The 17,178-nt window shown below is 39.2% G+C and overlaps 1 pseudogene; it reads left to right on the top strand.

Annotated features, from left to right (window-relative positions):
• The first annotated feature begins 1,229 nt into the window (after positions 1 to 1,229).
• On the top strand, positions 1,230 to 11,960 carry LOC122747692 (annotated as a pseudogene).
• Positions 11,961 to 17,178: the final 5,218 nt, after the last annotated feature.

Below are 17,178 nucleotides of genomic sequence, written 5' to 3'. Positions count from 1 at the left end.
TAGGTGGCGCAGTGGATAGAGCACCAGCCCTGGATTCAGGAGGACCTGAGTTCAAATCCGGCCTCAGACACTTAACAATTACTAGCTGTGTGACCCTGGGCAAGTCACTTAACCCCAATTGCCTCACCCAAAAAAAAAAAAAAGAATGTAGGAAACAAAAAAGGGAACAAGAAGTTAATAAAAGGTTGAAAAGGTGCTCTTTTCATTGTACCTCTCAATCTCTCAGAGCTCATCTCTTCTCCTCCATCTCACCAGTCTCTTGATGTGGCTACAAGAAAGGTTCTAGCAGCTTTAGGAGAAAACCATTTGAAGTCCAGATAGGATAGAGAAATCCCTTTGATGAAGGTAGGTTTAGAAGGTAGAGTCAGCTGCTCAAAGGAAGCAACTCATCGAGTTCTGTTTGGATTCTCTGTCATCATGGATTGAAAAAAAAAATTGGGGGGGGGGTGTACTTAAGGAACTCCCAGTATGATGGGAGAGAAGACCCCCAAAGTCTAAGAGTACAAACAATTTCCCCTCTCCACTACCCCCAGAGACCCCTAAATCTATTTCCCTCTGCTTGGTGCTCCATCCCTATGAGGCTTCCTGTCACTTCATCATCATATCAGTAACTAGCATTAATGAACCTCATTGACATAATCGTCTTCCAATTTTTGCTCAATCGTTATGTTAAAAGAGAAAATAGTTAAAAGATTTGGAGTCAGAGAATCTTGGATCACATCCTGACCCTGCTACATACAACTCTACATATGACTTCAATAAGTCACTTAATCTCTGTTGGACTCAGTTTCCTCATCTGGAGAATAAGAGAGTTGGTCTAGATAATTTCTCCATTTCCTGCCAGCTCTACATTGTATGATGCTATATGAGCTTATGATCAAAGTGTAATGTGGAGGTGGCAGGCAGGGGGAGGGGGGATCATGGGAAAGGTGAGCAAGGTAAGGAATGTGGACTTTTTTCAGTAAGCAATTAGCAGCCATAAAAGGTTTGTAATATAGAGAAGTGGGGATAAGCCATATGATTAGAGCAGTATATTGCCTTAGGGAAATTAACCAAGTAGTGTCTGACATATTGGAGCAGGAAAGACAAGATGTAAGGACACTAGTTTGGGAATCAATCAAAATCCAGATAAGAATGATGAAAGCCTCTCTAGTGGTGGAAAAGTCAGCTATCAGGTCTCTAGTCTCTGACCTGTGTTCAGAAAGGTAACCAGAAAGGCATAGGGTAGCATGGAAGAAGACTGGGAAGCTGATGCTGAAGAATTCTCTTGCAGGACACCTGGGGAAACGCATACACCTGGCCATGTGTGTTTTCCACAAATTGCCACTCCTTGCTTTGATAGGGAGGTAGAGTGGGGAATATGGAGAGTGAAAAAATCTCTCCCTTGGCCCTCTTAGACTCCAGAAAAAAAACCATAAGGGGAAAGGTTAAAAAGTAGAAATTAGGGGTAACGTCCCATTAATACTTGTCTTATTTTTAATTATATGTTTTTCCTGTGAATTTATTGTGTCCTTTGACTAGTGAAAGTAAACCCACCAATAAGACTTTGTGAAGTATATAGTTTGGATCCATGTGGAACCACAAAGTTTCTTGATTTTGAGGTAGTTTTTCTGGAGGGCCAGAAGACTAAAAGGGGTGACCCAGATGCTAAACTAGGAACCAAAGTCAAGTTTATTGTACTATAGTTTGTGGACTTCATTCTCTTCCCTTTTTTGAACTTTGGATCAAAAATTGTGCTTCTCCAGTCCTGTGGTATCTCTTTAATTCTCCATAATCTTTCTTTTTAATGTAGCTCTGAATCTTTTATAAAGGAACTATTTACTGCAAAAGGTATAATCACAAATACACTCCCCCTAAGAGTGGGAGACACAATATGACCTCCAAGCTTTGTACCACTTCTGTTTCAGGAGAGAGGAGGACTGAGTTCATAGCTTAACTTGCTTCCTATTAGAATCCATTCCCAAGTCAAAAGCCAAACCCCCTCTGGGGATCAAGTCCAAAAGCACCCTGGCTTCTCAATCAGGCTGGCACTCTGGGACACCTGAATTTCTGACTCCTATGTCACTGTAGCTCAAACTCCTGGTCCCATGGGTCTCAAGAGGATCACCTCTAGCCCCTGAAACTAAGGAAGACAAACAGCATAGAACAGAAACAAATACCCCTAGGCCCTTTTCTTTAATTTGGAATAAAAGAGAGGCAAGGAGTGGAAGGCAAGACCCTCCCCCTCACCAGTTAGTTTCATGGCATTCATGCTGAAATGCAGAAGTTAGGAGTCTCAGAAGAGTGCAGCCAAAAAGATGGCAGCTGAAAAAAATAGTGCAAGAAGAGAGACTAGGTGGGTTTCACCAGTTTTGATAATGTAGGCAGCCAATCAAAGAGGATCTACACTAAAAATGTTTTTTTATTTTTTCACTGTGAATTTCACAAACATCAACAAGCATGAACATTTTCACATGCAATAAAGAATAGAAAATGAGGACTGTATGTAAATGAATGAATACAGCTCGTATTAAGTCATCACTGTGTGTATCACTGTCCTAAACACTAGGGATAAAAATTTAAAAACAATGACAGAACCTTAAATTCTAATGGGGGAGGCAACATACATAGTACAGTAGTAGCTAGAAAAAAGGTATTTTAGTCTGGAAAATTACAGGAATGTTAAGTGGGATCATAAAGGAGTGGGTAGAATAGACACAACCCACTGGGAAGCAATGACAGTTCATTTGATTAGAGTTCATGGTTCCAGAAAGGGGGGGGTGGGGGTGGAATGTATATGCAGATACCAAGACCATTGGCAAGGAAATTGTGGAGGAGGGGTTGGGAGAGAAGGGAATGAATAATAATATGAAATTGTACATATATAAAATAGTTTTTTTTAATTATATGTTAAATTTATCATTGTAGAGCTAATGCTGCCTAGTTTATGTCCTATTCTGAAATTCCTTCTATCTTCTACGGTTTGGGGGGGGGGGGGGAGGTGGCTGGGAGGCCTGGGCAATGGGGGTTAAGTGATTTGCCCAGGGTAGCACAGCTAGTAAGTGTCAAGTGTCTGAGGTCGAATTTGAACTCAGGTCCTCCTGAGTCCTCCAGTGCCACCTAGCTGTCCCCGCTATGTATTTTTATTTTTATTTTTTATGTTTGTTTATTTATTTATGTGTTTTATTTGTTTGTTTGTTTGTTTGTTTTCACTAAATAGCCCTGTCTATTTGGAAGCCCTTTTAGATACAATTTCATTTATGTTGAAGAAAAGTGCAGTTTTTATGCATCAAATGATAAGCATTTCCTCTGTATTCTTTCCCCCATTCTTCTACAATCTTTTCTAAATCATTTTCTAGGAAATCAGTGCTTCCCAAAACAACAGTTAAATTTAAATGTTTCTCCTAGTTCAGAAGCATTTCCTGGGGAAATTTCAAATATTCCAGAAAAGGGGTAAGGATGACCACCATAAGCAAATTCTCTACCATACACTTTTATTCCTGAATGGAAAACCCCAATTCCAGTGGATGAGGTGTATTCATTCATCCAGTACATTGGCTGCCTACATTATCAAAACTGGTGAAACCCACCCAGTCTCAGGACTACCAGCTGATTAGGCCCCATCCTCCTCCCTGCGGCCATGGGAGGCCTCCCGCCCCGGCTCTCTCTCCCAGACGAGCCCGGATGAAGGCCGCTGCTCCCCTCTCCGGCGCTTCGGGGAACGGCACTCGGGGCAGGCGAGACGTTCAGAGGCAGGACCGCGACGGCACTTGGGGTCTGGGGAGCGCCCACAGGACGGGGGAAGATGGAGCCTCTCCCAGCAAGTAGCAGAAAAGGCGGTGCGGGGAAGCCAGGTCCCGCTCCTCCAAAGGGGGCAGCTCCTCCAAAGGGGGCAGCTCCTCCTCCCTGAGGCGAACATGCCCGGCCTTGATGAGGGGCGGCCTCCAGTATTTTTATGTATTTTTTTTAATTACTTATGCTCTTGGGTTTTTTTGTATTGTCATTTCTACCCTCTGATGTTCCCCTGCAATTCTCCATCAATAAAACAGCAACAACAGACTCAATTCTACCCTTACAATATGAAATTATAACCGAGCAAAGCAAAGTGACAGAATGATCTTGTCTGAAAATGTGTATCTCATTTTCCTCAAAGTGGTATTTTAGATCAAAAGTTATTCTCAGGGGGCAGCTAGGTGAAGTCTGTATACCCCAGTTATTAAAGTTCTACATTTTTTTTGAAATGACATTGTTTTGGGGGCACCTAGGTAGTGTAGTAGATAAAGCAGGTCCTCCTGAATCTTGGGGCAGGTAGGTGGCAAAGTGGATAAGGCACTGGCCCTGGATTCAGGAGGACCTGAGTTCAAATCGGACCTCAAATGCTTGACACTTACTAGGTGTGTGACCACGGAGGGCAAGTTACTTAACCCTCGTTACCCCACAAAAAAAAAAAACAAAGGTTATTCTCCATGTAGAGAATGTGGGGTGCAGAGCCAAATTACTTTACCAATAATATATTACTTCTCATATGTCACCTTTAGCAACTATCATTTCCCCCTTTTTCTTTTTCTTAATGTGGTATGTGAGGTGAAACTTAGGAATTGTTTTCTTTAGCATTTCTCTTATTAGTATTCTGGAGCAAATTTTCATTTGGTTATTGATAGCTTGCTTGTATTCTTTCGAAAGTCCTGTTAATATCCCTATACCATTTAAAGATCATTGATAGAAGCTCAAAAATCATATCTGCTTAACTCTTGGTGACCAAAACTGGAAAAAGTTAAGTCTATAAAATCCTAGTTAACATTACTGGCTTGATAATTCAGAACTATGAGGAGCTTGATGATACCTGAATTGTGTACCTTAATGACAAAGTGTTTAAATTAGTCACAATCCCATACCTTTAGTGAAAGCCTATTAAATAAAGGTCAAACTCCTTGTACTGGCAGTTAAGGGCTTCTTTTAGATTTTTGTTTTTGTTTTTGTTTTTGTTTTTTGCAGGCAATGAAGGTTAAGTGACTTGCCTAGGGTCACACAGCTAGTAAGTGTCAAGTGTCTGAGGCCAGATTTGAACTCAGGTACTCCTGAATCCAGGGCCGGTGCTTTAACCACTGTGCCATCTAAAAAAAAAAAAAAGAAAGAAAGAAAAAAAGTTTTAAGACTACCACTATTCTTGTGTGAGTCCTGGGGTTACTGATATCAAGGAGAGAATCATCGCAATGGATAGGGAAAGTCAGTTGACCAATCTGATTGATTTTGCCTAATCAGGATAGCACTCAAGAGCTCAGCTACAAAGCACTAGTTCTGCCTCATCATAGCACCTGAAGCAGAAGATAGAATGGATAGAAATACCACCATATTTCTTTTTTTTTTTTTTTTGGTGAGGCAGTTGGGGTTAAGTGACTTGCCCAGGGTCACACAGCTAGTAAGTGTCAAGGGTCTGAGGCCGGATTTGAACTCAGTTCCTCCTGAATCCAGGGCTGGTGCTTTATCCACTGTGCCACCTAGCTGCCCCCACCATATTTCTTCTACAAGAAACTAGAGAAAAGTAAGAAAGAGAAAGATAACCCAGTCCCAGCCAAAAAAAAACTTCCCCTTTACTATGGAATTCCCTAAATTTTTTGTCCATCTATTTGCTTTTCAGAATGAAAGTAAAGTAAAGTAATGGTTTTTTTAGAAAGAAAAAATTCATGGGCCCCAAGTTAAGAACTCCTGCCTCCATTACTTTTATTTTGTTTTGGGGTTTTTGTTGTTGTTGTTGTTTTTGCGGGGCAATGGGGGTTAAGTGACTTGCCCAGGGTCACACAGCTAGTAAATGTCAAGTGTCTGAGGCCAGATTTGAACTCAGGTCCTCCTGAATCCAGGGCTGGTGCTTTATCCACTGCTTCATCTGGAATCAGAATCAGATTCAATGAACTATAATTTGTAGCCTCCATTCTTGTCTCTTTCAAGTCTAGAAAAACAGAACATTTGTTCTTCTCCAATACTGTGGCATTTCTCTAATTCTCTAAAATCTTTCAAAGACAGTTTGTCAACAATTGCTGACAATTTGTCAGGAATCATATTCCCTTAATTCCTTGTGATACTGACTGGCAACTTTAAGGCTATAAAACTCTAGTCAACATTACTGATTATCTTACCTAAGAACTAGGAAATGTCCTCTTGTAATGTGAAACTCTTGATTTGTTAATAGATACAGTTTATATTAGCTGTACACACAATTTTGAATGAATATCCATTAAATAAACTCTAAACTTTTTAGGTTGGAATTTAAGGTTGGCATTTTTGAACAAATAGATGAATTGAGAGAAATTTTGATGTAATGCACATTTCTGTTAAATGTCTCATATCTTCTCTCATCCATTTTCATTATGGAATTAGATAAATTTTCCATTACGTAGACCTTTGTCTTGAAATGAATTATAGCTAATTGGCATTCTTAACTATTCTTAAGAATTAAGAAAAACCTTTCAAAAATCATGTATTGTATTTATTCTCATGATTTATGCCCTTCAAGATCTCATACTTTTATAGGGAATGAACAAATGAATGAAAAAGTACTTATTAAGTATGTGGCTATACTAGGCATCAGAGATCCAAATTAGAAAAGCAAGACATACAGATAGAAGAGAATCAGCAACAGGATAGATAGAAAAGCCCAAGGATCCATAGGGTGAATTTCCAGGACAGATAGTAATGCATGGGGTTCCGGTGGGGTATGGAAGGCATAGCAGCAAAATAGATTGGAAAGCTCTGTGGGACATATGGTGTCATTTTAGGTCAGGATTATTATAATGGTTAACTACTACCTCTTACCATTGTGAGTGGTCATTTCCATCTGTGGTAAGAGACTTGGAGGAGTGGTGAAAGGGTAAAGGGCCCACAGACTTTGTAAAGAAGGAGAGTAGGATTAAAAAATGGAGAAGGACAAGCATTCTGTACTCCCCCTGCATGGGTGGGGATAGTGAAATTGACATTTCGCCCAAAAGACAGAAACTAAAACTTTTGGTGGCAAAAAGTATGGGGAAAGGAGAAATCCTAGTAAAGATCTAGACAGGGGGTGATTTGGGTGGAGGGAAGAGTTCCCACCACCTCTTACCCAGACCTCTTACAAACAGTGATAAAAACTATTTTTGTACTTACATTTTTTAAAAGATGGAGTTTTGGAGTGGAGGACCAGAGAGAGGGGAAGAGAGGCACTGATTGCTATGAGAAGGTAGAGTCACAATTTCTGACACTTCAAAAGTTTTTCTCCTTTGATTGAAGATGTAACACTGCATTACTTATGGAATTTGAACTGGCCATGACAAGACAGCTCTGCCACTTAGTGATTATTCAATATGAAGAATGACAGCCTCAGGTTCACCTTTGACATTACTCTAATACTTAAGCTAGGTATTTTACAGGGTTGCTGAAAGGAAAGTATTGTGATTATCAAAGTGAATTTGCTTAAGGGAGAAGATTGTGCAGTTTAAAAAAATTCAATACAAATCTGGAATTTACTAGCTGAGCCCAAGGTTATACTCCCTTTTCAGATTCATTTCTTTTCTAACCTGGAGATATTGGAGCCCTTTAATTTTCTCATGTTGTATCTATAGTTGATAATAATGCTGAGGAGAAGAAGATGGGAGAACCAACAAATTCAGAGAAAGATTTAGTAAGCTTATGCCACCCCCAGAACCTGATTTACAAGAAAAATATCATGAAATTCATCTCTGCCACTGTGTTGTCTCTTTTCTAAAGTCTTAAAATTCCTAAGGTCTAATTTTCTCCCTATACTTGACAGATTCCTTGAGTTGGTGATATGTCTAAATGTGAAATTCCAAAGGAATATTAATGCAAGTTATAACCACACCACCATTCCTCTGTGAGTTGTAGTCCTCAGAAATCTAAGAGAAAGTCATTGCCATGGGGAGGAAAAGAGGTCAGCATTAGTCCAATGTGGGTGATTTGGCCTGATAAAGAGAAATCAATGTTGCCAGCTACAGAACCCTCCTGCTTCACAGCATCTAAAATTGAGGGAGCCATAGATGGAAATACTCCATTTTCCCCTCATGAGAAACTTGATAAAAAGAATGATATGCCTCAGTCCCAAACATATTTCCCCTTGCACATGTAAGTTCACCAATTTTGATCTCTTTCTGCTTTCATTGAGAACAGAATGGGGAGCCATCATTGAGTGGCACTGTTGAATTATTCTAAGGTTAAGCATGATCTTCCTATAAGAACCTCCAGAGCAAGTGTTGGGGGAATGTAACCCCAAGAACCCAAAGATTCCAATCCCCAAGGAATCCTTAAACTTTCCCAAGGGAAAAACAGTTCTGACTCCCACCTCAGGAATAATGTGTTGCCAAGGAGGACCCTGGTACCCTGAAAAGCAATACCAAGGTCTGCAAGATATGGATGGGTGCTGTATATCATTGATGCCCCATTATTCCAAAATCCCCTCCCTGTTGTTTGCATTTCCCTCCCAGTTGCATTGTAATTTCCTCTCCGTTCTTTGTTTTATAAACATACAAAAGACCAGGTCTTCTCTTACTCAAGCAGGACAGTCTCCATAGTGATTTGGTCCCCTGGCCATATATCCCTCTCTCCTAATAAATCTCTTTTTATTTTACAAGATTCGAGATTAGCCTCCAAATCTTTAGATGAGCTAGCCCCCACCCCCATCCAGGTCACAAGTCCCCACAACACAAGAACTAATTGGAATCAAAGGTATTTGGTTACTAGGACTAGAAGATGGGCAACAAAGCCCTTCAGACCCAGAAAAATCATGAGCTTATACCTGGACACAAAAACCAAAACACAGACACACACTGAAACAAATGCCTGGACACACTCAAAAACAAAGTCTCAAATGTCGAAGCATATTCCCTGAAACACTCAGCTCAGTTTCTTCTGTGAAAAGGGTTTGCTGATTCTGAAGCTGTATGAGATACAGACAGACTTTTGGACTTGCAGTCAGGTAGATCTTGATTCAAATCTAGAATTTTAGTTCTGTGATGTGACAAATAAAACTAAATGTGTAGTCGCCTTATTCCTGTCCCAAGTCTAGGGAAAACTAGCTAGGGTTTACTTATAAATTAGAAGCTTTAGCACCAAGTTTTGGCATCAAGCATTTATTAAAGAGTAAAGAGAGAACACATGGAATTCAGAAAGTTAAGAAATCTATCCACCCTAGAGGAGAGATAAGAGTTCAACCTAGCCTGGTTCTTCTTCCAAGTCTTCCTCCAGGAGGCTGTTTGAAAATTGAGAGAGCAAGCTCCCTCTGCTTCTGGAGAAGAGGCCTTCCTTCCACCCTACCTCAAGTTAATTGGCTAGCACCACCCAAATCCACTGGTTCACTGGACTTAAGGGTGGTCTCGTGTTGATGTCATAGTCCACAGCTTCTGAGAACACTCCCTCTTCGGAGTCAGGCAGGTGTAGTTTTTAATCAAGTCAGTCAGTCTCATTCAATCCAATCAATCCAAATCAATCCCAGTTGTGGCCTTTGGGAGTTGGAAAAAACACATCAGCCCATTATTTTCTTACAGTGACTATAGGCAAGTCATTTAAACTCTTTGAGACTCAGTTTTCTTATGGGTAAAATGGAGATAATAAAACACGTAGCATATACTTCACAGTGTTTTAGGGATTATGTGAAATAAATTTGTAAAGAGTTTTGTAAAGCTTATTAGAATATAAAAATATAAGTAAATATTATTATTCTAGATGATATAGTGATCACCAAAGATTATGCCTGGAATGAATAGCAGATACAGGGTTTATTAGAAGTGTTTGATATTTTGAAATTGGGGATCAGCCCTCACATTTCAATTTGACTCTCATTTCTTTTATTTATTTGTTTGTTTGTTTGTTTGTGAAGTGATTGCAATTAAGTGACTTGCCCAGGGTCACACAGATAGAAAGTATCAAGTACATGAGGGCAGATTTAAACTCTGGTCTTCCTGACTACAGGGCCAGTGCTTTATCCACCAGACCACCCAGCTGGGCCTTGACTTTCATTTCCAGAAGTGCTATTTGACATGGATGGAATGACTTTGCCTTCTAATGAAAGGTACTTTTTTATATTTCAAGATGAGGCCTTTGATTTAGTATAGGCATGTTGCTCTGCATATGAGCTTTCTAAACATACTAAGCCCTGTGCCTTGGGCTTGACTTGTACTACCAGAGGTGTTCCCACTTCTATAGCCTTTTAATCTCCTAACAGATGTCTAGACCTGGCTCTTGATGACCTCTTCTGTCACAGAGTGTTTGGGGTAATTTAGCTATGAATCCAGAGAACTAGCTAAGTCTGGCAACAAAGACCCAAGGCTTATGGATTCATGTCTGACACCTGCTTGTTTAAGGCCTTTTTCATTTTTAATAATGAAGAATTTTTATTCATTAATTTTAGATATTTGCTGATTGGTATTCATATTCCTAATAGTGGTTATTCCATTCCTTTTTAATTCATTCTTTTGAACAGCCCTGATTTTATCCAAGTAAGATATCCATTTTGCTTTGCAATCATGATATCTGCTAATTGAAGGTGACAATCTCTCATGGGAAAGAAAGTGTTTCCTTCAAGAGCTTAGCAGTATTCCCAATTCTTACATTTTAAAAAAAGTTGAGGGGCAGCTAGGTGGCGCAGTGGATAGAGCACTGACCCTGGATTCAGAAGGACCTGAGTTCGAATCCAACCTCAGACACTTAACACTAGCTGTGTGACCCTGGGCAAGTCATTTAACCCCAATTGCCCTGCAAAAAAAAAAAATGTTGATTTTTTTTTTTTACATAAAGCAGAAATTGGCAAAGATTTTATTGGCAAAGAATTTCTCTTATGCCAGCCAAATTAAGCATTTGTCTCTGACATCTGTATCACTCTTTGTTGTTCTCTGTCTTCCCCTAGGACTGATTTACTTATAAAGAAAAAAAAGGGGGGGGGAAGCTAGGTGGCACAGTGGATAAAGCACCGGTCCTGGAATCAGGAGTACCTGAGTTCAAATCTGGCCTCAGACACTTAACACTTACTAGCTGTGTGACCCTGGGCAAGTCACTTAACCCTCATTGCCCTAAAAAGAAAAAAAAAACACACAGTAATGACTGAGTTTATCCTTCTGGGAATCCCACACACACTGGAGCTGAAGGCTGTGATCTTTGTCATCTTCTTATTTATCTACATCTTTACCCTGCTAGGGAACTCCCTCATCCTCTTGTCCATCATCTCTTCCTCTCGTCTCACACACCCATGTATTTCTTCTTGAGACTCATCTATTTTTGACATATTTTTTCCTTCAGTGAGTTCCCCCAAATTGCTGGTCTTTCTGGAAATAGCTGAGCCATCTCTTATAGGGGGTATGCCTCCCAGCTCTTCTTCCATCATTTTTGGGGTGCACTGTGGGCATTCTATACTCTGTGATGTCCTATCATCATTTTATTGCTATTTGTCATCCACTGTGCTACATAGTCATTAGGAACCCCGGACTTTGTGTTGTCCTTGCCACATGTACCTCATTGATAGGTTGTATCCATGACACTATACTGACATCACTCACCTTCCAGTTGCCTTACTGTGGCCCCAGTGAAGTAGAATATTACTTCTGTGACATTCCCTCTATAATTCTGATATCTGCTGATAGCTCACGGGGTGGGGGTGGGGGGGTGTTCACTGATATTGGCCTTCTTGTTTTGACATTATTTTTCACTATTATTGTCTCCTATGCCAGCATTGGGATAGCCATTTTGAGAATCTGTTCAGCTGAAGGCAGAAGCAAAGATTTCTCTACTTGCAGTGCCCACCTCACTGAAATCATGTGTGTCTATGGACTGATTGTCATCATCTATTTTGAGTCCACACCTAACCCTTGCTTGATGCTGTGGTTCAAATTCTGAATAATGTTGTTTCACTTATGCTGGACTCCTGAATCTATTTTCTGAGGAACAAGGAAGTAAAAAGATCCTTGAAACGAGTTTTGTGTGGGCCAGGACTAACTGTAGAGGCCTAAATAAGGAGGCTTCAGTCTTCCTCGTCAAATACTTTTTTCCATCCTTTTATGCATCCTGTTGGTCACATTCCTACATTGTCCCCAAGTAATGAAATAATAGCCATTTCTCTGCCCTCTCTGTCATCATTCTCTGATTTCTGCATAGTATATATATATACCAGAAATGAGGCCCAAAAGAGATAAACTAGTAGCACAAGTTCTTTCTTCTCTTGAAGACCCCTCCTATTTGGATTTGTTTTCCTTTTGGAACTTAGGAAAACTCTATGACTAAGGCAGCAGTGACTAATAACCTCAGAGAAATGACTCTCTTAATGAAAATATTGTGGACAGTTTAGTTCTGATATTTCATTGGTGTGATGAACCACCTTTTGGAAATGTCCTCCAACAATGTAGATCAGCAACTTAAAGTGTAATATGTTCTTAGCAAGGTGCTTGTGGTATTGAGAGGTTAAGTTACTCACGCAAGGTTACATATTCTGTATTTTTCCTAAACTATAGAACTTAATCCTGTGTCTTCCTGACTCATCATCTCCTGTGAACAAAAAAAGGGACATATTCTGATGATGAACTGTTAAGGGATGACTGAACATTTCTGTAGTTTTCCTTTTGATCTGCCTATTATAGAGGTCCACAGAGTTTTTTGGACTTGTCTAGGCATTCTTGCTTCAGGTCTATGTGCATCAGGGTAAGTAGACAATGTCTGACATAGTCCACTTTCAGGAAATGAGGAGGTGATTTATTCCTTATGTTTAATAAAAAGATATTTTCTGATTTAATAAAAGACATTTCTTTTCTAATGGAGTTGGATTGGCTTTAGAACAATATCAAGCATTATGCAAAATTTTACTTCTGGCTCTGAATCTGTATGACAAACTAATGAAATCCCTTTTAATAAAGAGGTATTGGGGCAGCTAGGTGGCGCAGTGGATAGAGCACTGACTCTGGATTCAGGAGGACCTGAGTTCGAATCCGACCTCAAACACTTAACACTTACTAGCTGTGTGACCCTGGGCAAGTCACTTAACCCCAATTGCCTCACAAAAAAAAATTTTTTTTTAATTTAAAAAAAATAAATAGAGGTATTAACCAGACAATGGGCAGCTAGGTGGTGCTGTGGATAGAGTGCCGGGACTAGAGTCAGGAAGATTCTTCTTCCTGAGTTCAAATCTGGTCTCAGACATTTACAAACTGTGTGACCCTAGGTGAATCATTTAATCTTGGTTGCCCCAATTTCTTCATCTATAAAATGATCTGGAAAAGGAAATGCCTAACCACTCCACCATTTTTGCCAGGAAAACCCCAAATAGCGCCATGAAGAGTCTGAAATGACTAAACAACCAGACACTAACTCACATTTACAGAGTGCTTTAGAATTAAAAATATATTTTTTTTTCTTCCAACAACTGTTTATGGTAAATAGTACAAATACTATTATTATCCTTTTACAGATGAAGAATCTAAAGTCCTGACAGGTTTAATGTTTTGGCTATGATAGTAAGCATCTGAAGTGGAACTTAAACTTTGGTTTCCTGATTTTGTGCTCAATACTTTATTCATCACCACCACTTCCACCCTCCTCTCTTCAGATTAAGAAAGCTAAGATTCAACAACTAATATAGTAATAATTGCACATGTATAAACTATATCTGATTGCTTACCACCTCAGGGAGGGGGGAGAGGAGAGAGGGAAGGAGGGATAAAATTTGGAACTTAAAACTATAAATAAGAAAGCTCAGATTCAAAAAACCTATTTGTACAAAAATATTTATAGCAGCTCTTTTTGGGGTGGCTAAGAACTGGACATCAAAGGAATTCCCATTGATTGATAAATGGCTAAACAAGCTATAGTATATGATGGTGATGGAATATTACAAGAAATGACAAGCAGGATGATTTCAGAAAGGCCTGGAAAGACTTATATGAACTGATATATAGTGAAGTGAGTAGAACCAGGAGAACATTGTGCACAGTGACAGCAATATTGTTTGATGAACTGTGAATGACTTAACTATTCTTAGCAATACAATGATCCAAGACAATCCCAAAGGACTAGTGATGAAGCATACTATCCACCTCCAGAGAAAAAACTAATATTGATTGTACACAGACTGAACCATGCTATTTTCACTTTCTTTCATTTTTTTCTTCCATTCAAGTTTTCTTATATAAAATGACTAATATAGTAATGTTTTACACAATTGCACATGTATAACCTATGTCTGATTGCCTACTGCCTTCAGGGGCTGGGGGGGAGAGGGAGGGAAGGAGGGATAAAATTTGGAACTCAAAACTTTAAATAAAAATGTTTACCATTAAAAAAAGAGAAAGCTAGATTCCCTTTGGTGGCAGTCCTAACAAGATCTCTCCCTTTGTATTAATTTCTTACCCTCCCAAGGATGTAAGATCCTTCAGAGTAGACATTATTTCCATTTTTTACTTGGAAGGAAACCTCATACCTAACTGAAGGTCTTGCACACAATAGATAATTTTAAGTAAATTTATAAAGACTTCAATTATTGAATTCTTACATTTGTTACCACTCCAATGAACCTCTCCAGAGAATGTTGCCCTATTTTGTTTTGTTTTTTATCCCAGTAACCTGTTTTGTGTTGTGTTTTGTTTTTTTTTTTTTTTTGGTGAGGCAATTGGGGTTAAGTGACTTGCCCATGGTCACACAGCTAGTAAGTGTTAAGTGTCTGAGGCCGGATTTGAACTCAGGTCCTCCTGACTCCAGGGCTGGTGCTCTATCCACTATGCCACCTAGCTGCCCCCTCCCAGTAACCTCTTAACTTCCTGGGCATCATCTTGGACTGAGGACCTCTTTGCCCTAGATTTACTACCTGGATTCAAGATGGCCATACACCAATCAATTATGCTCTTCCCTTAGACCTTCAAATAATCAATCATAGAATTTCAGAGTTTGAAGAGATCTTAGTGGCCATCTATTCCAACAAAAACCTGAAAAAATGCCTACATCATGTTCAATAAATGCTCATAATGCTTTTCCTTGAAGATCATAAATGATGAAGCTACTCAAGCTAAAACTCATTTTGATTTTGGATAGCCCTAATTATTAGACTCATTGCTCCTAGTTTTAAAAAATTTACAGAATTCTTTTTTTTCTCCCTCTCCATCACATCTAACCTTGAAAGAAGGAAAAAAAGCTTTAAAAATGTTGATAAGTATACAAATCCAGCAAAGGAATTTCCATCACTGATCATATACAAAAAATGTATGTCTCATTCTTCACTCTGAGTCTCCTACAAATGGGTTCCTCCCGATGCATGTCTGCTCATGTGTGTTTTTTGCTATTCCCTTCCATGCACATGTGCTGACCACTCACATACATACATATTTCTAAGGGATGATACTTAATGCATTTCCACTTTTTCCACTAATGGTTTAAATGCCTTATTCATCCTAAAAGAATTTATTAAGATCTACTACTTGCCAGATATTGTGTTGGGTCCCGAAGAAACAAAAAAAAACTTGCCCTCAGGAAGTTCAAATTCTAGAGAAGGGAAACAATGTATATACAGATGAGTAAAAAATATATATCATGTCTAAACAAAGTAAATGCAAATTAACGTCAGGATTGAATGGCACTTACTACTGGGAAGATCAACATAGGAGTCATGTAGGAAGTGGCATTTCTACAGAGCCTCAAAGAAAGCTATTCAAGCCCCCTATATTTTGTATACTGTGAATGGGTATAATAATATAATAAATTAAATGGGTATAATAATGTAATAAATCTAAGGTGAATCCCATGTGATTAACAACATGTATCTTTCTAAGAAGATAGGGTTATAGAAGGGGTGCATTCAAATATGAAGAACAGCCTATGCCAAGGTATGATAATGGAAAATATGTAACTCATGATCCACTGAGTACCTCCCTCCCTAGGGGAATGGGCTCTCAAGATTGTGGGCTTACCTGGACTGAATCCAGTCTTGAAGAGGGATCTCTTTGGCTCATTGTTTCTACTCAGATTTTACTCTGGAAAAATCTCTAAAATAAAGTTTTGGTATAGTTTTTGTCTAGATTTTCACAACTAAGGCAGCTAGGTGGTACAGTGGATAGAGCACCAGCCCTGGAGTCAGGAGGACTTGAGTTCAAATCCAGCCCCAGGAACTTAACACTGACTAGCTGTGTGACCCTAGGCAAGTCACTTAACCCCAATTGCCTCACCAAATAAATAAATAATAAAATTTGCAATATAGATTTCCACAACTATGGTCAAAGGATTCTAAAGTCTCATGTAAGTATTAAAGTAAAAAAATTTAAAGGGCTCAAAGGAGTCCATAAACAGATAAAGAAAATATATAATACACTAATGACAAATCCTCTCAGAAAAATGTTAACTGATGATTGCCAGTAGAACATTTTACCATTATGATGAACCCCTAGCTTCTGACAAGTTCCTACATAGTACCTTCCAGATTTACACTGCCCTTTGTGTTTTAGTCTCCCCAAGTCTCCAAATGTGCTATGTGGTTGCTGTATAGGAAACCGCCTTTCCATGGGATCTATATGATCCAAATATTTCACAGTAATTGGGGGGGGGGGGCTATAGAGGGGCCATTAAAGTCAAACTCTTTCATCCATTTCTTCCACCCCTTAAGTGTCATGGTTCTACTTTCCCATTGCAAGGACTATTGAGCAATCTTTTTCTTTCCCTAAATGTTATGTTGCTCAGGAAATCCCTTCTATAGATGGTTCCAAATCCAAATTGAAATTGAAACTACTTGCAAGAGAAGATACAAAGCTGGTATGGTCTAAGAAATTACATTTTAGGCCAAGTAGGAAAATACATGTCTACTTCCACCACATGTTTCTTCAATAATTCAAATATCATCTCTGTTCTTGTCATTTCTTAGTCTAGGAAAGTACATGATCAGAACGCTTTTTCTCTGGCCTGTGCTCACAAACATAAACAAAAAGGAAGAAGAATGCTGGGAAGTTCAAGTTCAGAAACTCCCTTCTCAGGCCACCTGAGCAAATGCATGCATCTTGCAACACACTTTCATCCTAAGTTTCCATTAAATTCTCCCAAAGGGGAAGAGCAGGAGGGAAAAATCTACCCCTTCCCAAATAGTTTTATTCCTGAAGGTGAAGAAGCCAACATCAAATTGGGCTGGGTATTGCTCTTTTTTTATGCTATTTCATTAAATTCCATTTCTTAGAATTAATTTATTCCCCTTGATGTATAATGAAA

This window comes from Dromiciops gliroides, chromosome 3, assembly GCF_019393635.1.
Source record: "Dromiciops gliroides isolate mDroGli1 chromosome 3, mDroGli1.pri, whole genome shotgun sequence".
Lineage (NCBI taxonomy): Eukaryota > Metazoa > Chordata > Mammalia > Microbiotheria > Microbiotheriidae > Dromiciops > Dromiciops gliroides.
This window is presented reverse-complemented; position numbering and strand designations above follow the sequence as displayed.